Consider the following 26002-nt stretch of genomic DNA (forward strand, 5'->3'; position numbering starts at 1 on the left):
TAATCCTTCTTTGATCTCTTTGCACATGATAGTGGTTTTCAAGTATTCTAAAGGCTGTCTTGTAGATGAATTATTAGACTTAATTTTCTTAGAATTAGGAACAATTGGTAGAAGTTGCAAAGATGAAAATGTAGGTATAATGGAAGGGGAAAAACAAAACAAACCAAAGCTCCAACAATGACAGCTATCTAAAAGTTGAATGGACTATCTCATCGGAGCTCTTCAAAACAGACCTGTATTTGGTTATGTGGAAGAGATTCCTGTACAAGTATAAGTTGAGACTAGGGAGTCTCTGAGGTATCTTCCAACTTAGATTCAGTGACCTGATGGTGGTACTAGGGACGGGAGTGTGATGGTAATGATGGTTTGGAAGTTAATTTGGGAAAGGAGGAAACTAAATCTGATAGTTCTTGGCTAGAGAAGCTACTGCAATCTTTCTCTTCATCACAACTGCTGAAAGGAACCAGTTATAGAGCCAGGAACTTTGGCTAGGTCATATGAAAAAGGAGGCTTGATGTACTGGACAGGATATAGCTGGCAATCCTAATGAAGGATTGAGGCAGGGGAAATGATGTTAGCAGCACTTCTTCATTTATTCATTCAACAGGCATCTATTAAATATTTATGATGTGAAAGGTGCTAGAGATATTCAGACAAAAATGGAAGTCTCTATTCTTAAGAAACTTATCTTTTTTCTCCTTATCAGAAGTGGTCCCCTCACCCACCTAGGTTATAGACAGGTTAAACCACTGGTTTCACAGATGATAATAGTGATGGAGAGTAAAATGAGAGCTAGCTTTGTAAATGTGTGGCAAGGAGCATTCCAGGGACCCAATGAGTTCTGTGATGGCAGAGAGTTAACTGAGTGCTGGATAGCAGTGCTGACATGAGCAAAATCTCCTTTTTGAAAACATATAGGAGATAAAGTTTGGGTAGGAAGGACTGATGGGAATATATTGGGCCAAATGTTTGAGCTAGGAACATCTGGTGATCAGGTCTTTAGAGGAGGAATGAACTCACATAGTGTCATATCCATGTATTCTTTCCATGAAGGGATTATTTTATACTTGCAAAGAAACCTCAACTCGAACCTCATCATGCTCAACTTTAAGGACATCATCATCAACCAAAGGAAAAAAAAAGAAACAAAATCTCTCATTATATAATGTTTTAAGAAGTAAATAAAATATGAAAGTTAATTCATCTTCTAAATTACAATTAGGTATGAACAAGAAGGAAACACTAGCTACTTTAACAAAGGCTGGGTAAATTTATAGCTACCTCTACAATAATGTTTCAAAACAAATCTGATTCTAAAATTGCTAATCTTTTCACTGTTTACCTTTCCTAATAGCAGGTATCTCTCATGGATTTTGCCTCAGTATATCTAAAATACTCTCCCACCTCCCAAAATTAGTTATAGCGACATCAATATCACAAATCACTCAAAATACACTCCATAACACATCTTGACAATAATTTCCAAGGAATAAAAACTGAGCCTAAAGATATCTTCTCCTACCTTTCCTATATTTTAACATTCATACCAGAAAAATGATTTAAAAAAGTGAATAGAATCTGACAAGCAGTACACTTGACATGGCTTAAAATTTTTTTTTATAGCATCTATTGAAAATTTTGAGAAAATAATGGTGCATGCATATATTTCCCAATTCTAATCTATAACATACGCATATAGCACTATTATAGAAGTCTTATCTTCAGCTATATTTGAAATTACTCCAGCTCTATCTACTTATCCATATAAAGCTTGCTATCCATAACACTAAAGAGAACAGAAAGGAAAATTTACTGAAAGAAACTCTAGAACAAGGAAAGAAGCCAAGGAAAATTTTAGTGAACAGGATCATAGATTTAGAGCTGGAAGAGACCTCAGAAGACATCTAGACCAGCTCTCATTTTATAGATGAGGAAACTGAGGCCCAGAGTGTGGAGTGAATTGCCCAAGGTAGAATCTGGAAGAGCCAGGAGTTGAACTATGTCCTCTCCAAATTCAGAATTCTTTCCATTGCATCACACTGACTCCTTCATGCCATCAAATACTGGCTTATATTATTGTTTGGTCATTTTTCAGTTGTGTCCGACTCTTCACGACCCCATTTCTTGGCAAAGATACTGAAGCGGTTTGCCATTTCCTTCTCCGGCTCATTTTACATATGAGGAAAGAGAGGCCAACAGGGCTAAGTGACTGGTCTAAGGTCACACAGCTAGTAAGTGCCTGAGGCCAGATTTGAACTCAGGAAGATGAGTCTTCCTGGCCAAGCTAGGCCTGGCTCTCCATCCACTGCACCACCTAGCTGTCCAATTTATATTACCTCATTTCTATTAGTTCTGACTTCCAAATGGACAGCAAGCTCTTAAGTCAACAAGCATTTATCAAGTACTTACTATGTGCAAAAACCTCAGACATTTACTAGCTGTGTGACTTTAGGCAAGTAACAGCACAGTTTCCTCATCTTTAAAATGGGGATATATAATCACAGCACCTACCTCTCAGGATTGTTATGAGGGTCAAATGAGATGTCTGCTTAGCACAGTGCCTGGCACCTAGTGGGCACTATATATAGGTTTATTCCCTTCCTTATTGTTCTAAATGCTAGAGATAGTACAGAAAAATTAAGACAGAAACTGACCACAAGGAGCTCAAGTTCAAAAAGGGGTCGGAGACCACTGTTAAGTCACAGTGGCAAAACAGATGAAAATGCAGTTTCTTTAATAAAACCATATTGATTTCTGATGCCGAACCATTTGCAAACAACAAGGACTTTGGTGGCAAGAACTTAATTTTCCTGTCTTTGGTGTCTATGGTTGCTGAGGAGACAGGGGCCAGAGCACCTACAGAGGGAGGCACCAGGTCACAGGAGTTGTTTCCCTGGACCATGGTGGCAGGAGCTAGCTGGAAGCAGGATCAGTGGTTGAGGGGGTGGGGGGCTGTTGCTATTCCCACTGCTCGAGAGCAGTTAATGGCAGTTGGTCAGTGGTTCATGTTAGTATCAATAGAGATGGTGGATTCCTTTTCTGCAAGGGTTGCTTGCTCCCCTTCATTATGGCTACAAGGGCCAAGATGGAGGCAGAACTGATGGTCAGTAGGGTGGAGGGGTGAATAGGGGTGTAGATGGACTGCCATTCCTAGGCTCTTGGGCTCAGAATACTAGACATCTCTGTAAGGGAGGTGCTTGTCAAGGTGGGTTGACATTCCTAGTAGACTTTCTCCTGTTTCTCCCTCAGCGAGCCTTGCCATTTTCAGCTTTGCTGGCTTGCCTGCCTCATCAGTGGTCGCTGGCTAGCAGATGGTATTGGTAGTGGTGGAGATGGGAACTGCTTCTCCACAAAGGTTACTCCCCTTAATGACATGGTGGTAGTCTGAGGAGCAGTGCTTTTCCCAGGGGTCTTAGGTCTCCTGCCCATCAGTGGCAATTGGTGCTGGTGGTAGCAGGGATGGCAAGCCCCTTCTCCATAAAGGTTGCTCCCCTCAATGATGGTTATAGGATCATCTAGGTCAACAGCCTCACTTTATATAGGAGGAAATTGAGACCCAGAAAAATTTAAATGGTTTGCCCAAGTAACTGATGAGGGGGCTAACTCAGGTCCCCAAACTTCCACTAAGTATAAAAGCAATCAATAATAAAGTTTTAATTTAATCTCTACTACAACTAGCATGCACATTAGTATAAGGGAGGCTCTCAATAAATACTTGCTGGTCTGATGGACAAGGAAGCTATTTAATTAGGTTCCTTTTTAATCACGTTCCCAATACTCATCACCTTTCATAAAATTAAAATGATAACTATACTTATCAACAAAGTTAGTAAAGTTCTTTCCATTGAACTTGAAGCTAAACCTTCCTGTTTGTGTTGTCTCCCCCTTTTTGAACATGAGCTCCTTAAAGGGCAGGCTCTGTCTTAATTTTTCCACATGTATCTCCAGCACTTAGCACAATGAGGAAGTAGGGGAAGGGAACAACAACAATAATTTGTTGTTTGTTGTTTAGCAGTTTTTCATTCATGTCCGACTTCATGATCCCATTTGGGGTTTTCTTGGCAAAGACATCGGAGTGGTTTGCGGTTTCCTTCTTCAGCTCATTCTACAGATAAGGAAACTGAGGCAAAACAGAGTTAAGTAACTTGCCCAGGGTCACACAGGTAGCATGTGTCTGAGTTCAGATTTGAACTCAGGAAAAGGAGTCTTCCTTACCCAGGCTTGGTACTCTATCTACTGTCTGCCACACCAATAATACATAATATAAAGTTTTTGTACTACACCTGACATATTACAGGCACTCAAATATATCAAAGAATCAATCATTGTAACTGTAATTTCAAGGTCAAATTCAGTTGATTTCTTTTAAGTCTCTGATTCCAACACAATAAACCTTCTTCATTAGTAACAGCTGGAATTAGTATACATAGATCTTAGGATCACAGATTTAGAATTTAGAACCATAAGGGACCTTAGAAGTCATCTGTTTTAATTCCCTCATTTTACAGGTGAAGAAATTGAGGCCCAAAGAGATTAAATGACTTTTTCAAGGCACACAGGTAGTAAGTGGCAGAGCTGGGATTCAAAACCAGATCTTCTGACTTCAAATCCTCCATCATTTTCAAATGCACCACTCCCAAAATGGATGTCATTCAAATATTTTATCACTGAATTTGTATATGTGAAACAACCAAAAGAACAGTTATATTACGAGTTATAACAGAAATTGCTGATTGGGAAGCAGTGAGTGGTTTCACTATTATATGAGTGATATCTGTTTCCCTTAAGTTTTATGCCACTGCTTTCCATTACTGAAGGGATCCTACCCTAAAACCAGACCACCCAGTTAGACTGGGCATTTTTCAAATTTCAAGGAATATTTCAAAGACCAGATATAAAGATATATAACTAAAACAAATTTTGCAGCTTTCCAGATAAGTAATACACTTGATTTTGAAAGGTGTAAGGCAGAGGGAAATAAATATTTAAACTGAGTTCTAGATATAAATGGACATAGCTAAGCCTTGAAGGAAAACTTTAGATATAGTTTCTGGTAAGAGAGCCAAGATAGAAAAAAAAACACAACAGGGCTAGTAACAGAGAAGAAATATTTTAAAAGATAGACTTAACACCATGCTACATTATTACTGGAATCAAATTCCATTTTATGAGAATTTCCATTAAAATTTTTTGGTAGGAGGTAGAAGAAACAGTTGATAAAACTGTAATATAGGGGCACCTACGTGGTACAATAGATACAGCACTGGCCCTAAAGTCAGGAGGACCTGAGTTCAAATCTGACCTCAGACATAAAACACTTACTAGCTGTGTGACCCTGGGCAAGTCACTTAACCCCAATTGTCTCACCCCCCCAAAAAAACCCCAAACAAACAAAAAACCCAGGACCACCAAAAAACTGTAATATCTTCCCACAAATTGCAGTAACAGCAATTCTGAGACATTATGTGTGGAAAGCTAAGAATGTTTGTTTTTCAGTACAGCAGATATTTAAAAGTGATCTACTCTAATCCTTTTTATTAGTGTAAAGGTATACTGTATACCTGCTAGTTTTCCCTCTTTCCCCATACAAATAAAGATGCACATGGACAGAAACACTAAAAATGCCTCCAAATAAGCAAAATCTTGACTAGTAAGCTTTTTCATTCTCCAAAGATTTACAATTTTACTCATTTGGTTGCTATGACTAAATTCCACAGCATTACAATTTCAGGGAGAATATAGCTAAAAAGATAGAGTTAGTGTTGTCTCTCCTCCATAAATACACAAGAAGGAACTGTTCTGAGAGGAATCTCACTCAATAGATTATTGTGTTCTTTCTAAAAAACATGCTAAGCTTTTCCTGTATCAATTCTTAAGGAGAAAAAGAAAACCACTTCAGTTCTACATCTTGAATGAAGATTCTGGGAAAATAAAGAGAAAAGAGGATGAGTATTTCCACTTTTCAGGCAGAAAGAACTCTTCAAAAAAGAATGCTAATCACAAGATTTATAATTAAACCTCAGTCCCTTTCCCCATCCTGCTCCCATCATAAGAGAGGAAAAAATCATTTAGGCAAGAAAGACATACAAGTCTTACCAACTCCATACACATAAATTACTTACCTCATTAAAAAAAATGCTTTTCAGTTTTTTTTCCTGATTTGCGAGTCTGTTTTGATTGTGAATTCTAATGTTACACTGGCAGAGATAACGCGTAAAAGAACGGACCCTGAGCCAATATTTATGGCTGAAGATCTAGATTTGGAATAAATGGTCAATGACTCACTAAAACCTGCCAATGCTTCTAAAACACCATCATTAGACAGCTACAAAAGAATAAACTTCAGAACAGTAACACAATCTTTTCATCTGATGATTCAAAAGATGATAATGGACAATATCAAGTCCTAAATTGTGTAAAAAATGAAGTACCATACAACTCAGACTAGGGGGAAAATGGTTTTCAGTAACTTGCAATCAATTTATTAAGCATTATACATTTTTCACCTAATAGTTACTTTTTGTTCCTTTGATTTCCTTCAGGTTGCTACGAGAATTGAGATGAACAGTGTATGAAAATATGAAAGCCTTGGAGGATACAATTTATTTCTCTCTCTAAATGAAAAAGAGCAGTTTATGTATACTTCTAATTTGATATTTTTTTAAAAACAGAAATATTTCATACAAATTATCTAATTAACATTCCTTACATAGTTTCCACATTTTCATCTGAGATCAGACACCTACTAAGGCAGCAGTAAGGTGATACTTAAAGATAAGCCCCCGAACACCTACCTTTATTAGCTCTCTACCACCGCATGCTAGACAAAAACAGCCTATTCTAAAGGTTCCAATCCAGGTAGCTTAAGCAGTGTCTAACCACACTTGAGATTCACAACACTGACTTTGCTCAGTGTTCTTTTACTTAAGCAGTTCATAATGTGTGGGGGTGGGACTGTGTAATACAAACTAGGCAAACACTACATTGTTCTACATTCTATGCACTGAAATCAGAATCCACATCTTGCTTATTACTTTGTGCCTGAGGAGGTATATGGCCAAAACCTAAAGAAATGGAAGTGAAAGGAGAAATAAATGACTATTTTTTTAACAAAAGCCTGACTTTGAGTTATGGAATACAATGTCTTAAAAGAGAACATTCTACTTTTCAAAAGCCCAACTGAGCAGTAACTGTACAAATTGTTAGCTCTGTCATTCTGCTCTGTATTTTCAAAAGCACAGCTAAATTGCCAAACTGTCACTTGGTGACAAGTGACTTAATTTCTTGCAAAATAATAAAATTTAGCAAACTAACAGTTCAATCTGGTAAGAAAGATACCACACTTATGAAGCCTATTAACCACATTATTAACATAACGTGAGCAAATCTTGGCTCTGGAGTTAGAGGAAAGTGTTCAAATCTCAGCTGTTACTCCCTCGGTGGCCTTGAGCAATTTATTTCATTTCTCTGGGCTTCAATTCCCTCTTCTATAAATACAAAATAACATGGAGCAATGGGTAGAAGTTACAGAGAGACATACAAGGTTTGATGGTAAGGAAAACCTTCCTAACAATCCAGGTTATCTACTCTCTCAATAGGCAGTTGGGCTAGAGACCTTCAAGAAAAAGCTAGACAAATATGCATAGGTTGTGTTGTGTAAGGGATTCTTGTTCAAGTACATAATGGACAAAGAGACTCTTGTGAGATGTACCAATACAGTGCAGAGTTACTTTAAATTTATTCTGTGTATGCTCACACGTACCTATACCTTCTCCCTCAATAGAACACAAGCTCCATAAGGGTTAGAATGGTTTCATTTTTTTTGTCCTATGTTCAACACTTCTTAGATGTTAAGCTGTTGACTGGTCAAGAACAAAGGGTACCAAGTGTTATGGGAGAGATCAGAACAATGAAAAACAACCTATGGAGAAGGCAGCATTCGAGTTAGGCTCTGAAGAGTTGTTGGATCTCAAAAAGTAGACATGGGAGAGCAAAAGAACAGATGAGGAAAAATCTCTAGAGAACACAGAGTCCAGTTAGGAGTATAAAATATATGTCAGGTAAACATAAGCCCAGTTTTTATTAAATAGGCAATAGGGAAAAAATGAAGTGCTGGGTCGAAAAACAAGAATCAAATCTGAATTATCCAGCCATAGGATAGACTAAAAGGGGATGGGAAGGTCAGTTAGGAGGTTGTTGCAGCAACAGGGATGTGGTAATAAAGGCCTACTACAATAAGGGTAGTGGCAAATAAAATAGTACAAGATGGATTCAAGTGATATTCTAGGAGAATTGACCTGATTTAGTAACTAGTTAGATATTGGAGGTGGGGAAGATCAAATCAAAGATAATGCCAAAGTTTCAAGCATGAGTGATTAACAAGTGAAACCATTAACATTAAGTGGGAAGACTGACCAAGGGATCTGTGTGGGAGAAAAGATGATAAATTCTGACAAGATGAGTTTGAGGGCAGGGGAAATCCAGGTGATGATGTACTCTATATACATGAAAATGTGGGTCTAGCACTCAGGAGAGAAGTCAGAGGATTGAGAAATAAATTAAAACTTTAGTAAATACGTACCTTAAGAGGTCAGGAAGAGGAGTCAGGAAAGACAGAATAGCAAAAGTAGGAGAACCATGACTAAATGTGGTATTATGGAAAGCAAGATGGGAGATACTATCAACAAGGGATGGGACAGTATTGCCAAAAAGACTTGAATACAGTCTGGTAAATTAGGAGGTCACTGGTGACTTTTTAGAGTATGGAGGTTGTTTTGATCAACACACACACACACACACACACACACTCTCTATCATGGCCCAAAAGACAGTTATGTCTAACATTCATTCTAATACTATAAACATGTGAATATTTAACCCTTGGTCTGTTTTGAATATAGAGACTAAACCCACATCTTTCACTCTTTGCCTAATGTTTTAGCTCAAAACGAGCCACATACGACTGCTTATATACAACTGATTAGACTGCTTCAGCTATTAAATGATGGGAAGCAGCAATATCACTTTACTTAAAAGTTGTACTTCAGTTAACTACTTTGTATTCATTCTGTGGGCAGTAGATCCACTTCAGGTTGCTGTGTAGCATAGTGCTAAAGTACACTGCTTTTATCTAACTTCTGTAAACATCTACCCTAATGGAATTATGCTTCAAGCCCAGTAAACATACTTTCAACAATGACGGCACAATTAAGTTCTAGGACTTTGTTATTAGTGAACTTGTCTCACCATTTGATATTATGTATGGTTTGTGGGTAAACTGCTCAAGAAGCCAGACAAAAGATCTAGGACTCACAGAAAAAAAGAATGCAGTTGTTACCGACTTTTTGAGTTCAATAGCACACTATACTGGCTTTCTGAATTTGGTTTCCACTTCTTGGTATACCAGCATTTTAGTGAAAAGTATACACAAATCCTTTAGTCTCAGGGGCTTACCAACAACTAAACAACACAGCTGATACTAAATTAGTACAAAATTAAAGTTCTATTACACATTTTCAATTTATATTTATGCCAAACTCCTAAGCAGCTTTATTTTTCTTAATGGAATATAATTGGAAAATTTGAGTGAAGAAAGGTCTCATGCATCCTGAGTGTGTTACCATTATTCTGTCTTTGGAGTAGAAGCCCAAATCAGCATTTATGGAGGAAAAAACTAGGCTGTAATTCCATTCTTTCCTTTTCCAAAAAGGGTCCTGATTAATTCTAAAAAATCTTATCTTAGTCACCATTCATGGTGGTGGCAAGATTGGATAAGCCCAGACACATCCACTATGGCAAATGGCCTGAATCTCTATTCTCTACTCTTCTGCACACTTCGTCTTGCCTAAGAGGTTTGTGATTGGCAAAAGAAAGCAACAAATATTCCCTTAGCTTTTTTTCTTCCATTATGTACACATAGTGTATCATCTAAGCAGCTAAGGGTCAACTTGTAATACTGAAGTTTGTTAAATTAGAGTCATCTACATAGACAAAATAGTTCAGGGAATGCAAATGAAAAGTTACACACACACACACACACACACACACACACACACACGGAGAAAGAGGGGAAGAAGAAATGAGTTACAAGGCTATTGCAAAGTATTCACAGTAAGGGAGAGAGAAATGAACAAAAAACAGTGAAGGAGACAAGAGAAGTAAACGTCTACAATAGGAGGAAAACCAGGTGAGTGTCCTATCTCTAGAGCCAAGGGTGGAAAGGGTTCTTAGGAAGTGTTCAATGCTACAGGAAGTGGCTGATACTACTGCAAGGTTTTGAGAAATGGAGCTAAAGAGTCCATATCAGATAGTCTTAATCTTGACTCAGTGAACTGGGAGGCTAAGTCCTCAGCTAGGAGTATGGGTATTGAAGTGTACAGTTGGGGATGAGAGGTGGGAGGGAAATGTCTGGAACACTAAGTGTGGGGGAATGAACTAGGCAGTTGATGAAGGCAGACTAGAATGCAGAAAAGCCCAGGGCTTAAGTCTATGCATACAGTATCATCAAACCAACAGAAGCCTTTCTACAATAAATAAGTACTTAATACAGGATTCAAATACTTGGTCTTTTAAATAATTACTCAACTTATGTGGCAAAGTAGCTAGAAGACTTATTGTTTGGCTGACTAGATAAAAATTAATGCCCTGTCATACTCTCCATGTTTCTTATGTTACTTAATAGGGTCAATGTTGCACTACAAGATAAAAGAGATATAATCTTGGTTAATTTCCTTGTCTGTTACTACTAACAACCACAACTTATTTGTTGATATCTCTACCAAAGATTTCAGCTAAAAGGCTCTATGATTTTATTATTGCCAAATTGTTTGATTGGTACTTTTTAGTCAATTTGCAGATAGCCCACATACCTATCCATCTCCAGCTTTATTCTTCTGTAGGTACTAATCATTTACTGATTCATCAAATATTTACTGAGCACCTGTGTCTAAAGCCATTGTGAAGAAGAACACTTAACTACATCATTAACTACATCTATAAAAACACAACTCTCAGGAAAACTTTGCAGGAGTAAATTTTTTTAAAAAATCAACTTATTAAAACATGATGTAATCAATGCTATGGGGCAGCTAGGTGGCTCAATGGATAGAGTGACGAATGAAATAACTCAACAACAGTCTTTCTTTTTGAATGCGTTTGCATTCCTATGGTTTAGAACAGTGTCTGGCATGTAGTACGTGCTTAATAAAAGATGATTCATTTTTTGTCCACTTTCCATCTGTAATTTTGCTTGGTTTGAACTTCACTGAACATAATGCCCCTCCCAGGATAAACTGATCACCTGAAATCTCATGATCCTGTTACCTCAATTTTAGACACTTACTACTTCCCAACTCCTTCAGCTTCCCTTCTCTTTTGGAGTGTGGAGCATTAAACTTTTCCCAATGCTTTCCTTTATAAAGGAGGACAAGATCTGAACTTTCTAGCTCACTATTTTCCATCTGCAGTTCTGTTTGGTTTGAATGCCACAGATGCCTGTGCCCCTCTGATGTCTGCTGTGGCTCCTCCCCTTTCAGCTTCTTTTTGTATGCTTTCTTCCCCCATTAGAATGAAAACTCCTTGAGGACAAGGACACTTCCCCCCCCCCCATATTTGGATCCTCAGAGATTAGCATAGTGCCTGGTTCATAGTAGGTACTTAATAAGTATTCACTGAATGAACTGTTGAGATATGAAGTTCTCACTAAAGATGAGAGTTCTGAGAAGTATATAATTGGCTGGCCAAAGAATAACCAACGACGCAGACCCCAAGGGGCCGTCACAGAACTTCAGATTTATCAAGCGACCATGACTGCCAGGCATCAGAATACTGCCTAAGAGTCAAAGCCTTTAAGGGCAGAGCTGGTGCAGATCAAGAGAAAATAATTCAAAAGAGGCAGATTTGGGAAGTAAACAGCTCTTAAATGGTGTTTCATTTGGATTTCTGGACAACTAAAATAAGGATGAGTTCTTGGCAGGGATGTAGCACCACCATCAAAAATATCTATAATGTAGGAAAAATAGCAACAGAAACGGACGGAAATTCTTGTGATACAATCTAAGAAAGGAGCTAGCAATAAAACCCAGTTCTTTGAGTATTGATACATAAATGTATAAAGTATAAAGCATGGGCAACATAACGAACTATAGATCCTAATACAGAGAGGCAAATTTGACCCAAGAAGCATTGCTGAGACTTGGCAAAATGGGACCTATCTGATGGCTGAATATGGTTATGGAAGGGTAACTCATTCAAAAGGAATCAAATAACCTAGATATAAAATGTCACATCATAAATTAGAGAAGCAATGAGGGAGATATCATTCACTTGTTCAACTTCTTTTTCTTAAGACAGGTTTAATTATTCTATTTTCCTTTTCTGTTAATCTGGGCAGTTTACACTTTCTAAATATTCGTTCATTTCATTTAGACCACCAAGTTTTACTGGCATAGAACTGAGCAAAATAAATCTTTAATTTCATCTTCACTGGTAGTGCATTTTCCCCTTTTCATTTTTTATACTAGTAATTTAGTTTTCTTTAAAAAATATCAAATTAACCATTTTTTTCTTTTAATTTTGTTAATCTCTTCTTCCATTTTTAGGATTTTCATTTTGGTGTTTAATTGGAGAGTTTTAATTTTTTTTTTAAAGTTGCAGGCCCAATTCATTGATCTGTTCTTTCTCTCTTTTGATGTATCCATTTAGAGATATCTAGATACTGTTCTGGCTATATCCCATAAATTCTGGAATGCTATCTCACTGCTGTTATTCTTTTTAATGAAATTAATGTTTCTATGATTTGTTCTTTGACCTACTCATTCTTTAGGATTAGATTATCTAATTTCCAATTAGCATTTAATCTACACTTTTATGGACCTTTATTAAATGTAATTTTTGTTACATTATGGTCTGAAAAGAGAGCATTTAATTTTTCTGCATGTGATTGTGAGGTTTTTATGTCCTAATAATAAATGGTCAATTCTTGCAGCCGAGAAAAAGGTATACTTTTTTCCTATTTATTCAGTTTTCTCCAGAGAGCTTTCATATCTAACTTTTCTAAGGTTCTACTCATCTCCTTGACTTTTTTTCTTTACAGCTAGATTTATCTAGCTCTGAGAAGGGAAAGTTGAGGTCCTCCATTAGTATAGTTTTACTGTCTATTTCCACTATTCCTTTAAAAATTTATATGCTATACCATTTGGTGCACATATCTTTAGTGCTGATACTACTTCACTGTCTATAGTTTCTTTTAGCAAGATGTAGTTTCCCTGCCTATCCCTTTTTCTTGTCTTTTTTTTTTTTTACTTCTGCTTTGTCTGAAATCATGTTTGGTACACTTGCCTTTTTTATTTCTCTTGAAACATAAAAGATTTTGCTCTAGCCTCTTATTTTAATTCCATGTCTCTCTGTTTCAAGCATGTTTCTTGTAAACAACATGTTGGGTTCTGCTTTCTAATCCATTCTACAACCAGCTTCTGTTCCATGTTCATTCCATTCACAGGAATGACTACTAACTGCATTTATCTATATCGGGGTGGGGAACCTGCAGCCATATGGCCACATATGTGGCTTAAGTCCTTTCCTTTTGGTCTTTTGACTGAGTCCAAGTTTTATAAAACAAATCCTTTTGATTAAGGGGATTTATTCTGTGAATGTTTTAAAATCTTTTCATCCTGTCCTTCCCCCAAAGTCAGTTTTGCTTCTGTCCCTCCCCAGCTTCTCTTATCACTTTCCCCTTTTACTTCCTTATTGAGTAAGAGATTTTTATTACCAATTGAGTATGCTGATAAGACTTCCCCTCTTTGAATCAATTTAAATGTGAGTGAGGTTCAAGCATTGCCTGCCCCACCCACAATTTCCCCTTCCACAGTAAAAGCTCTTCCTTGCATGCCTCTTTTATGTAAGACAATTTGTCCCTATTCTTCCTCTCCATTCCTTCCCCCCTTCTCCTAAGGCATCCCTCCTTTTCACCTATCTATTTTTAAAAATATCATCCCAAAACAATCAACTCACTCCCATGCTCTCTATGCAGAATTCATCTAACAGCCTTAATAATGATAAGGTTCTTAAAAGACACATGTATCATCTTCCCAAATAGAAAGGTAAATAGCTTAATTTCATGAATCCCTTATCATTTCTCTTTCATGTTTACCTTTTTATGCTTCTCTTGTATTTGAAAGTCAGATTTTCTATTTAGCTCTGGTATTTCCATTAGGAATGCATTGAAGTCCTCTATTTCATTAAATATTCATTTTTTCATTTGAAGGACTACATTTAGTTGCTGGGTAGGTTATTTTTGGTTGTAATCTCAGCTCTTTTGCCTTCTGGAATATCATATTTCAAGCCCTCTGCTCCTTTAATGTGGTAGCTGCTAAATCTTGTGTAATCCTGACTATGGCTCCATAATATTCAAACTGTTTTTCATGTTTCTTGAAGCATTTTCTCTTTGCCCTGGGGGCTCTGGAATTTGGCTATAACGTTATATTCCTGGAAGTCTTCATTTTGAAATCTCTTTGAGAGGTTATTGGTTCTCTTTTACCCTCTGGTTTTAGGAAATCAGGGCAGTTTTCCTTGATAATTTCTTGAAATGTGATGTCCAGGCTCTTTCTCCTTGATCATGGCTTTCAGGTAATACAATAATTCTCAAATTATCGTTCCTTAGAAGAATTCTATGCCAGAGCCCAGGCATTGAACCTCTTGTGCTGCTCCTTAGCCCAGCCTCGAGTCGAGGAACATGGTGTCCATGGTGGGTGGGGAGGGGTCCAGAGAATGAGCAGGAAGCAGAAAGAGGGGTGGGGGTGGCCTGGAGGGGCAGCACTGTTGCAGTTGTGTTGGGTTTTCTGCAGAAGGTTGCATATGTTAAAAAAAAAAATTACAATCTCCTAGAGTGATCAGGTACAGAACAGAGCAGAGATGCAAGCTAACATGGACAGGAATGCACTGAAAAAAGTATCAGAGACCAATCCATAACCAGATGTTCGTGAACCAGAGTTTAGACATGGAAAAGATAAAGTATTTTGGCTTTGATATGGATTACACACTTGCTGTGTATAAATCCCTGGTGTACATTCTCTTGGTTTTGACATGACTACCGAAAGATTAGTTTCCATTGGGTACTCCCAGGAGCTGCTCAGTTTTGTCTATGATTCTGCATTCCCTACCGCAGGACCTATTCTTTGACACATTATATGGGAACTTGCTGAAAGCTGGTGCTTATGGAAACCTCCTAGTATGTGCACATGGATTTAACTTCATAAAGGGACCTGAAACTCAGGAACAGTACCCAAATAAACTTATCCAGTGAGATGAGTGATTTTACATTAACCTCCCAGAGACCTACCTGTTGGCCTGCCTAACAGATTATTATCACTTTTTTTTTTTTGGCAGTTGGGGTTAAGTGACTTGCCCAGGGTCTCACAGCTAGTAAGTGTCAAGTGTTTGGTCTGATTCTGGATTTGAACTCAGGTCCTCCTGACTTCAGGGCTGGTGCTCTATCCACTGCACCACCTACTTGCCCCTTAGATTATTTTTTTAAACTAATTGTGCTACATGTGCCAGCTGTGAGACAGAATTCAAAGATGGAGATCTCTTTATATGCTTCTGAAATACGTTTCAGGATGTGAAAGACGTCATTGATTGCTCTCATCATAAGGGGTCTCTCAAGAAAAGATGGTTGAAAGCTACCTTTGTTTCTAAGCCAAATGAAGTTAAGTAGGAAAAGTATTTCTCTCTTTTTTTTGGTGAGGGCAATTGGGATTAAGTGACCTGCCCGGAGTCACACAACTAGTGAGTGTTATGTGTTGGAGGCTGGATTTGAACTTAGGTCCTCCTGACTCCAGGGCTGGTGCTCTATCCACTGTGCCACCTAGCTGCCCTGGAAAAGTATTTCTCACTACCAACAGTGACTATAAATATACTGATAAAATTATGACTTAACTGTTTGATTTCCTGCATGGCCCTAAGCCAGAAAGCTCACATCGACCAAGGTGGTTCTGTTTTGATTTAATCTTTGTGGATGCACAAAAACCACTGTTCTTTGGAGAAGCCACAGTCCTGAAGCAAGTAGACACTAAAAGTGGAAAACTAAAGACTGGTACCTACACAAGCTCCCTCTAGCATGGAAATGTCTATTCAGGAGGTTCATCTGATATAATCTGTGACCCCTTCGGGTCCATGGGCATAGATATTCTTTATACTGGAGACCACATTTTGGGGGATATTTTGAAATCAGAGAAACAACAAGGGTGGCAGCCTTTTTATTGTGATTCCCGAATTGGCACAGGAGCTGCACATCTAGAAAAGCTCACTTTTTGAGGAGCTGCAGAATTTGGATATATTTTTTGATAGAACTTTATAAGCACTTGGACAGCAGCAGTAATGAGCACCCAGACATCAGCTCCATTCTGAAACAAATCAAGAAAGTAACTCATGACATGGACATGTGCTAAAGGATGATGGGAAATCTTTTCTGCAGTGGCTCAAGGCTAGTCAAGTGATGCATGATGCAGACCTCTACGCTGCCTCTTTATCAAACTCCTGTATTATCTATTCATTTACCTCTTCAGAGCTGCTCATGTCATGACACCTCATTGAATCAACAGTGGAGCACATCCACGTGGACATCAATGAGATGGAATCCTCCCTTGCTACCCAGAACTGTACATCTGTGGATTGTAAAGATAGACTATAAATAGGACCCACTGACATGCTCTATCAGTGAGATCAAACCTCCCAACCTTTTCCTGTTGGCCCCTTAGTAAATTACACACTGCCACGATAAGGTTGAGGATGAAAAGGAGGAGGAGTTAGAAAAAAAGGAATCAAGAAAACTATGAAATATCCAGTAAACAAGCTCTATCAGGACTCAGCAGGAGGAGAGATGGTTCCCTGTTTGAGTTCTTGGTGGAGGGAACTCCACTAAAGGTACATCTAGGAAGTTTCTGAAGACTTAAAAAAAAAAAGTCTTATCACAGTGAGCCTTGTTTTAGTTTTATGTATCTACACTCTTTGCAGATGGTTCAAAATTCCAATGGAGTCTGTTTGAAAGAACTGAGAGTTAATTCAGAACCAACTACATGGTGGTGGCTCCCTCCTGTTACTGGTTATGACACTGCTTCCTTGTCCTTTCTATTAGTGATGTATTACACTGGTTTCTCTCTAAATAACTAAAAAGCAGTGGGGGATTAAAGGGGCAGACAGTCTGAAGATGTTATATGTTAACACATTGCGCTATTACTCCAGATTCATATTTTTCAGTGCATTACACAGTATTGCATATTAGTGGGGAAATGTATTTTTTTCCTATACCAAATTTAGTCCTCTTAGAAGCACAAGTTTTCCTTCCTAAGCTTTTCAATGTCCTTAATGGCTCTGAGTCAATAACCTAGAAATGCATCTTGTCTATGTTTTAGGCTTGGTTTGGTAGAGGTTCCTAATTTTCACTACCTGACTTGGGCTGCATGTGTCCTGTTCTGCTTCCTATAGTGCAGGCTGCTGGCATGTTCACATTTCATACCCTGACAGCACAGAAGCCTACTATTTTTCCAAAGATGTCCTACAAATTCAGTCTGAAAACCCTGAGTCCAGCCCAAAGACTTGGACAAAGCAATTACCCCTGGAAATGGGCAAGAAGGATTCCTTTCCCATCCCAATATGTGAAATCAGTGACATTATTGGTTAGATGTAGCCCAGCCCCTGACTCCTCTGCCTGAGCAGTGGTGCAGGCTGGGAAGTATGGTTTGTCAGCCATTGCTTTCTGAAGCCCAGGGCACAATTAGTGTAGACACATCCCAGTACTCCAGAATAAAACCTATTACTGATTTATAGAACAAGTGCAAATAACCACTCACTGCATTGTAAGGGTCCAACACTCCGCCCGCCCCCCCCCACCAAAAGTAGCTCACTGGCCCACATGGATAGAGTGGGCCTTGTCACTGATGAGAATCTACTTTTTGTTTCAATTTTTTTTCCCATCTTATTGTCAGTGGTCAGCAGGGAAGGACAATGGAGTTAGTATTTCTAGAATTCAATAAAGTATAATGCTTCTAATTACAAGGAAAAATCTCTCCTTGATTTATCTTCCAGGTCAGTTGTGTTTCCTATGAGACAGTTCATGTTTTCTTCTGTTTTTCCCCCCATTCTTCTGACTTTGTTTTATTGTTTCTTGGAGTCATTATTTTATTGTTTATTGTCTCATGGAGTCATTAGCTTCTACTTGCCCAATTCTAATTTTTAAGGACTTAGTTTCTTCAGTGAACTTTTGTAGCTCTTTTCCTGTTTGGCCAATTCAGCTTTTTAAGGAGTTGTTTTCAGTGAATATTTGCATCTCTTTTTTCATTAAACCAATTCTGCTTTTTAAGATGTTACTTTCTTTAGTATTTTTTGTGTCTCTTTTACCAAGCTATTAATTGTCTTTTCATAATTTTCTTCCTCTACTTTCACTTCTTTCCTTATTTTTCTTCTACCACTCTTATTTGATTTTGAAAAATTATTTTTAGGCTTTTCCAGGATTCTTGTTGGGCGTGGGTCCAATTCAGGGTTTTTTTTTTTCTCTTGGAGGCTTCGTTTGTAGCTGTTTTGACTTCTTTGTCTTGGTCTTCCCTGTCACCAAAGTAGCTTTTTATGGTCAAGTTATCTTTTCATTTTTTACTTAATTTTCCACCCTATTTCATTTTGGTGCTTCTCAGGTAGTGTGATGAAGGAAGAGGTCTGCTCACTGCTCTCTTGGTATGCACTAGGACAGGCTGCCCAAAATATGGCCCATGGGCTGTATGTTGCGCAGGCCTCTTTCACATTTTCTATTTCTTTCTCAGGCCAACTGAAATCCTTTGGCGGGCTGCGAGTAGCACACACAGGCCAAATGTTGTGCAGGCCTGCACTAGGAGATACCATTCACAAATACTTACAGGGAAAGAGCTCATGACAAATGAAGGGGACAGAGAACATCAAATGGGCAATTCTGATTATTTAACACTGAAAGGCTTCTGCACAAACAAAATTGGTACAGTTAAAATTAGAAAAGAAATAGTTAACTGGGAAGGGAAAATTTTTTGCAGCAAGAAAAACAATTTTGTTGTTTTGGGTTTTTTTTGGCTAGGCAATGGGGTTAAGTGACTTGCTCAGGGTCACACAGCTAGCAAGTATTATGTGTCTGAGGCTGGATTTGAACTCAGGTCCTCAGGGCTGGTGCTCTATCTCACTGCGCCACCTAGCTGCCCCCAAGAAAAACAATTTTGAAAGACCTAAGAACTGAGATCAGCGCAATGGCCAAACACTTCTCCAGAGGACTGATAATGATGCATGCTATCCACCAACTGACAGAGATAGAGGACTTGAAGATCAGGCACATTTTCAGGCATAGCCAAATTATTGATTTGTCTTACTTGAAGCAGATGCAAGTGGGTGCAGTGGATACAGTAAGGAACCTGGAGTCAAGAAGACTTAAATTTGAATCTAGTCAGAGACACTTACTGCTAGCTATGTTACCTTAGGGCAAATCATTTAACCTATTCTCCCTAGCTGCTTCATCTGCAATGGGGCTAATAATAGCACCTACCTCCCAGAACTGCAGATAATTATAAAGCTTTTTGTAAACCTTAAAGTGATACATAAACACTAGATGCTATCATCATCATCATCACCATCATCATCATTTACAAGGGAAGATTTTTTAAAAAATAAACGTAGAGGGATTTCAGAAGGGGTAGAGAAAAGCGGGTCACAGTAGCATTTTTTAAAATGCACACAAGAGAAAAGAAGTTCAGGAGTCACAAACAGTACAGTTGTGAAACTAACATGCCAAATTTACTGGTCTTTAAAAAAATACAAACTATACACAGAAATATCAACACCAAAAATCATTACTATAAAATTTCTGAGTGATGAATGCGACTTAGCAAAATCTCCAAGTCCTCAAGTTGCTCTACTCTTTCCTGGCAGATGATCTGGTCTCTCCCTAGATGATTCCATATGAACTTCTTCAACTTCTCAGAACTTTGCACCATCGTCTAATTAATCTTACTCTCTCCTGTCTCAATAAGGGGTGTCCCTATGCCTCCACCAAACTCTTATGCAAATTAAGCTAGACTTCCCTTAAAAGGTACTAAAACCATCCTTAAGACTTGACTGGCTATGAGGACTAAAGGCTCGGACTGTTGACATCACTTCCTGGTCTCCAAAGTACAAAATAACAACTAGGAGCTACTTAGGCAAGGAAGCTCAGCTGAATCAACTTGAGGTATTCTCAGTGTATATTCTTGTTGTATATCCTTCTATGACTAAGTAAATCTCCTATGGTTAATTGATGAGTGACTTGGGTGTCTCATTCTGTTCCAACACTGAAGATAAACTACCATGGAGCTGACCCGAGTCAGGCTCAACCCAACCTAACCCCTCTAAACTCTACCATCTCCATTTGCTTCCAGGGCCTTTAGCCATCCATCCACCTATCCATATCTATTAAACATCAACTATGTGCCAGCAACTGTGCCAAGCACTGGGGATACAAAAGGAGGCAAGACAGTCCCTGCCCTCAAGAAACTTACAATCAACGGGGGAGATAAAAAAGAAATAAGAGAAAGGCAGGTAGGTGGCGGCCCTGGAGTCAGGAGGACTCGAGTTCAAATCTGACCTCAGACATATAGCTTGCACTAGCTGTGTGACTCTGGGCAGGTCACTTAACCCCAATTGCCTCACTAAAGAAAGAGAGAGAGAGAGAGAGAGAGAGAGAGAGAGAGAGAGAGAGAGAGAGAGAGAGAGAGAGAGAGAGACAGAGAGAGACAGAGAGAGACAGAGACAGAGAGAGAGACAGAGAGAGACAGAGACAGAGAGAGAGAGAGACAGACTTAAAGGAAGCCAAAGAAGTCATTAGTTTGAGTAGAAGAGAGTGTTTCAAAAATGCCTGAACCAAAAGAGAAACAACCGGAAGGCCAGTGTTACTGGATCAGAAAGTACATGGTGGGAGGGATGAGGTATAAAAAAAACTGGAAAGGTAAAAGGGGGCTGGGTTCTAAAGGACTTTGAATATCAAACTTTGAGTATTTTGTACTTGATCCTGGAGGCCTTAAGAAGGCACTATAATTTAGTGAATATTTGCTGGGGGACATGATCAGGCCTGAGCTTTAGGAAAATCATTTAGAGGCTGAATGGAGAATAGACTGAAATGGGGAAAGACCTGAGACAGGTATACCCACCATCAGGCTAAGGGAATGAGTCCAGCATGAAGCGATCAGGGTCTCAACTAGAGTGGTAGCAGTGTCAGAGGAGAGAAGGGGGCATACTGAGAGAGGTTGCAAATATGAAATCAACAGGCTTCGACTACAGCTTGGATAAGGAGAGGTGAAAGATACCGAGTAGGCCAGGACGATTCCTAGGTTTCGAGCCTGAGGGACTGGGAGGACAGAGATGCCCTCTAATAACAAAGGATACCTCCTAAGGTAGTTAGGAGGAGAAGAGGCTTTAGAGGGAAAGATAATGAGTTCTGTTTTAGACATATTGAGTTTAAGATGTCTACAGTAATCATCCTTTCTCTGATATTCTATACACACACATATTGTAAAACACACTGCAAACTTTTAAGTGCTATATACACATCAGTTATTATTGTCAACTTCATCTCTCCCCTCTCCTGGCTCTTTCCCATTTGCCTATAAATATACTCAGCATTCCCCAATTCCCAAAACAGAACCTTTTGTTCTAGCCATTGTATCATCTCTTTCTCTACCAAACTTTATAAAAAATAAACTATAGATACTTGATGTAAATAATTAATACATTTCTTTACTATTACTCTCTTCTGAATCACTTATAATGGCAGCTGGTGGAGAAGCAGTCCCGAGTTCAAATCCCACCTCAGATACTTTATGTGACCTCTTCGGTTTGCCTCAGTTTCCTCAGCTGTATCACAGCACCTATCTCCCAGGGTTGTTATGAGACTCAACTGAAAGTTTGGCACCTAATAGATGCTCAATAAATGCTTGTTTCCTTGAACCCACTCTATCACTCTAAAACTGCTCTCATAAAGTTATCAGTGAGACTTCCTGATCATCAAACTGTCATCATCCTTTATTGTTAGTACATCATTACTGACCACCTCTCCTACCTCCTGGATATTCTCTTCTTTCTTGGCTCCTCCTTCTGATTCTCTCCCAACCTTTCTAAAAGCTCCTTTTCAGTCTCCTTGACCCCTTAAAAGTTAATGACTCCCCAAGGCTGTTCTCAGCCTGGCCTTCACAGCCAAGCTTCAACTATGCCAGAAATTGCTAACCTGGGGGGTCATGAACTTAGTTTTTAAAAAATATTTTGATAACTGTATTTCAGTATAATTGATTTCCTTTGTAATTCTATGAATTTTATTTTATGTATTTGAAAACATTCTGAGAAAGGTTCTAGAGGCTTCACCAGACTTTCTAAAATCAAACTCATCTCCTTTCCACTCCCAACCCCTTCCTTCTTCTGACTTCCCTATTTCTGTCAGTGGCCTCACGTTTAAGACCTCAGTTACCTTTGGCTCTTCTCTTTCCTTCACTTCTCACAATCTGATCATTGGCTAAATCCACACCTCAGCAATCTCTTTCAAATCTGTCTCATGATCTCTATTCCCACTGCCACTAGTCTAATTCAGGCATTTATTGTCTCCTAACAGGGACTACTGTAAAAACTTCTTAACCAGTCGTCCAATGCACACGTACCCCTCCCCCAAAATGCTGACCTCATTGTTCTATGCCTGTGAAACCTGGACAGCATACCAGTACCACGCCACAAAACAGAACTGCTTCCATTTGAATTGTCTCAGGAAGATTCTGAAGATCCCCTGGTAGGATAAGATACCAGGCACTGAAGTCCTTTCTTGAACTAAACTGCCAAGCATTCAAACTCTACTGAAGAGAGCACAACTTTGATGGACTGGTCATGTTATTCAAATGCCAAATGTATACTTGCCAAAAAGACTATTTTATAGAGAACCCACACAGGGCAAGCACTCACATGGTGGTTAGAAAAAGCAATACAAGGACACTCTCAAGAACTATGGAACTGATTGTGTGGCATGGGAGACACTGGCACAGGACCATCCAGCATGGCATGCCCTCAGAGAAGGTGCTGTACTCCATGAGCATTGCAGAATTAAAGTTGCTCAAAAGAAATGTGAGATGAGGGACAGTTAGGTGGTGCAGTACACCAGCCCTGGAGAGTCTGGAGGACCTGAGTTCTAATAGGATCTCAGACTTACAACACCTACTAGCTGTGTGATTCTGGGCAAGTCACTTAACTGCAACTGCCTCACCAAAAAAATATGAGATGTGCAAATTTAGTAAACCCACCCTAAATGTTCACATGGACTATTTGTGCTTGACCTGTGGTATTATTCCAAGCTCTCACTTGTCTGATCAGCCACAGTCAGACACACTGTAACTTGACTGTATCGTAGTGATGTCATTTGGTCCTCTTTGAGAACGAAGGACAACCACCACATCCATCCATCCATCCCCCCCCCCACGCACAACCACTCTCTCTCACCCACCATTTCAGTGCTTCCTCCTTTATATGCTATTACATTAGATTTTCTTTTTCAAAGTTCTGATCTTGTCACTCCTCTGCTGTAGTCTCCAATTATTCCTGTTGCCTATCAAATAAACTTCAACTCCCTTAGCCTGCTATTCATAGTCCTAAATAACATTCCTGGACTATTTGTTATCTCTGGCGTAGTATCCCATGCTTTTCTCATCTCCATGCCTTTGCTCATAGCATGAGTTCCCGATGCCTGGAGTTCATCACCTTTCCTACTGCCCTTCTTTTCCCCACTGGACATCTACTAAATCTCATTTCAAATGCCACCTCCACGAAGACTTCCCTGATCAACCCAGGAGGCAATTATGATCTTTCTCCATCATTCAGCTACACAGAGCACTTTGTGCCTCTTTCAGATATTGATATATTACAGTTGTTGTCACATCCCCTATTGGACTGTAAACTCCATGAGAATAAGAACTCTTGCAAAGTGTTTTATACAATACTAGCCATTTATTAAATGCTGAATAACTGTACTTGAATTTCTATAAGCATATTTAATTTTTATACATTACATTTCCTAGTAACCTCCTCAGTTACTACATTCATTTATTATAAGAAAATTGAAGCAGAGGATCTTGACTGAATATGTAACAACTACAAATAGGATTCTAATTAATAAGTTGATCTTTTCATCAAATCTCTTGGCAAGCACAAGGTCACAGACCTTACAATTAATAAGGATGTTCACATTAAATGACTGTGCAAAAAATCCTGTTCTGAAAGACATAGTAAAACTCTTATAAGAAAGGTTTATTCTGTTTTGCAATAAGCCAAGTTCTCAAATTCACTGTATTGCTCTTTGCCATTCTCTCGCTTGTCTCTACTAATGTGAGGGTAGGTAGAAAAAAGCAAGATATTTAGTACAAAATGTTAAACAGAGGGAAAGTTTTAGACAGCAAAAAACTGTGATGTTAATTTATATTGGCTCTGTTGGAACAATTTTTCCTAAAGACATACAAGTTTAGGCATTTTCATCTACCTCTTACGTTCAATGAATACAATATTCTCAAAATACAATGAATTCAGCAATATAATTTATTAAAACTTTAAAATTTTAGCAATTTTTCCTATAAAACAAGTCTTGTCTAATCCATTTTCCTCAGCACATTCACAATGAAATATAGATATATTCAATTCTCATTATTATCTATGGTTATGAAGAGTATTTGCTTCATTTATATTTAGAACTTTTATAAAAATTATCCAAGGGGGACACATTTGAAACCAAATTATATCAGGAGCTTATTTTCAACTGATGATCTGGCATGACAAGTCATTTTTCTGTCCATTGCCAGTTAAAAATAAAAATTTAAAAGTAGTCTTGATTTATACTTATGTCTAATTCACAAAGTTGTTGATATGGGGCAGTCCTAATATATACACACAGAATGCTGATATTAATCTTCTTATACTTTTCCAAGGCTAGTTTTATAATACTGTAATTTGGGACAAGGGGGACACAATTTGACATGTGGTTTAACTTACTCCTGTATTATAATGAAATTTTACTATGTTATCCATGCCATAAAAAAGTTACTAAACAATGTAAGATCTAAAGTACTACAATCTAATCCAAAAAGTTCTACCATTTTTGGTGGAAAGTAATATAGGGTAGAGCAACGAACACTGGTCTCAAAGTCAGACTCAGATTCAAATCTCAGCTGACACATGACCCTGGGCAATTCAATTTACAACTCTGAACTTCAGTTTTCTTATCTTTAAAATTGAGATTGTATCTGTACCATCTACTCCTTAAAATTATTTTGAGGAGAGGGCTTGATAAATTTTAAAATGCTATAGAAAAATGGGGCAGCTAAGAGGCTCAAAGGATAGAGTCGTGGGCCTGGAATGAGGAAGACTTACCTTCCTGAGTTCAAATCTGGCCTCAGATACTTACTAGCTGTGTGACCTGGGCAAGTCACTTAACTCAATTTCCTCATCTGCAAAATGAGCTGGAGAAGGAAACGGCAAACCATTCCAGTCTCTTTGCCAAGAAAACCCCAAATGGGGTAACAAAGGGTCAGGCACAACTGAAAAAGACTGAACAATAAAGAACAGAAAAAGCAATTTTAATTTTTAAAATTAAGGTTTTTAGATCTGCCAGTTTCGAATCAGAATCTCAGTATGTACAGGTATTATTATTACCTAATTCTGATAAATCTCTGCTACTGCTTCAAAGTGAAAAACATTAAGAATCTTCTTCAAGCAATAAATCAAATTGTCTTATTTTCATAATATAATGTGTAGTTTCATTCTCACATGCGGTAAAGACCAGATTATACCACAAAACCAACAAACCTTTTTCTTAATAGACTATTTCTGCATGAGGGGCCTGTGGTGAGTAATTATATGCTAACATATACTATTGGTAAAGGCTTAAACGCCAAGGCCTGCCACTTTGTTGCAAGAGTCCTTTCCTATTAAAACAAACATCAAA

General features: G+C 38.4%; 1 protein-coding gene and 1 pseudogene across 4 annotated transcripts in view; one reads left to right on the forward strand and one right to left on the reverse strand.

Annotated features, from left to right (window-relative positions):
- The window catches only part of PELI1 (pellino E3 ubiquitin protein ligase 1), a 72669-nt gene that overhangs the window by 26526 nt on the left and 20141 nt on the right, over positions 1–26002 (reverse strand). For 2 of the 4 annotated variants that reach the window (XM_078149542.1, XM_078149544.1), the window contains exon 2: positions 25429–25605. The exons of 1 other annotated variant lie outside the window; for it this stretch is intronic. The gene's annotated coding sequence lies outside the window, so the exon portion shown is untranslated. The remainder of the gene's footprint in view (positions 1–25428; positions 25606–26002) is intronic. One more of the 4 variants, XM_078149543.1, reaches the window with a different exon arrangement.
- LOC110207550 (cytosolic purine 5'-nucleotidase-like) lies at positions 14895–17172 on the forward strand (annotated as a pseudogene).

This window comes from Phascolarctos cinereus, unplaced genomic scaffold (assembly GCF_003287225.1).
Source record: "Phascolarctos cinereus isolate Bilbo 61053 unplaced genomic scaffold, phaCin_HiC Scaffold_2;HRSCAF=192, whole genome shotgun sequence".
Lineage (NCBI taxonomy): Eukaryota > Metazoa > Chordata > Mammalia > Diprotodontia > Phascolarctidae > Phascolarctos > Phascolarctos cinereus.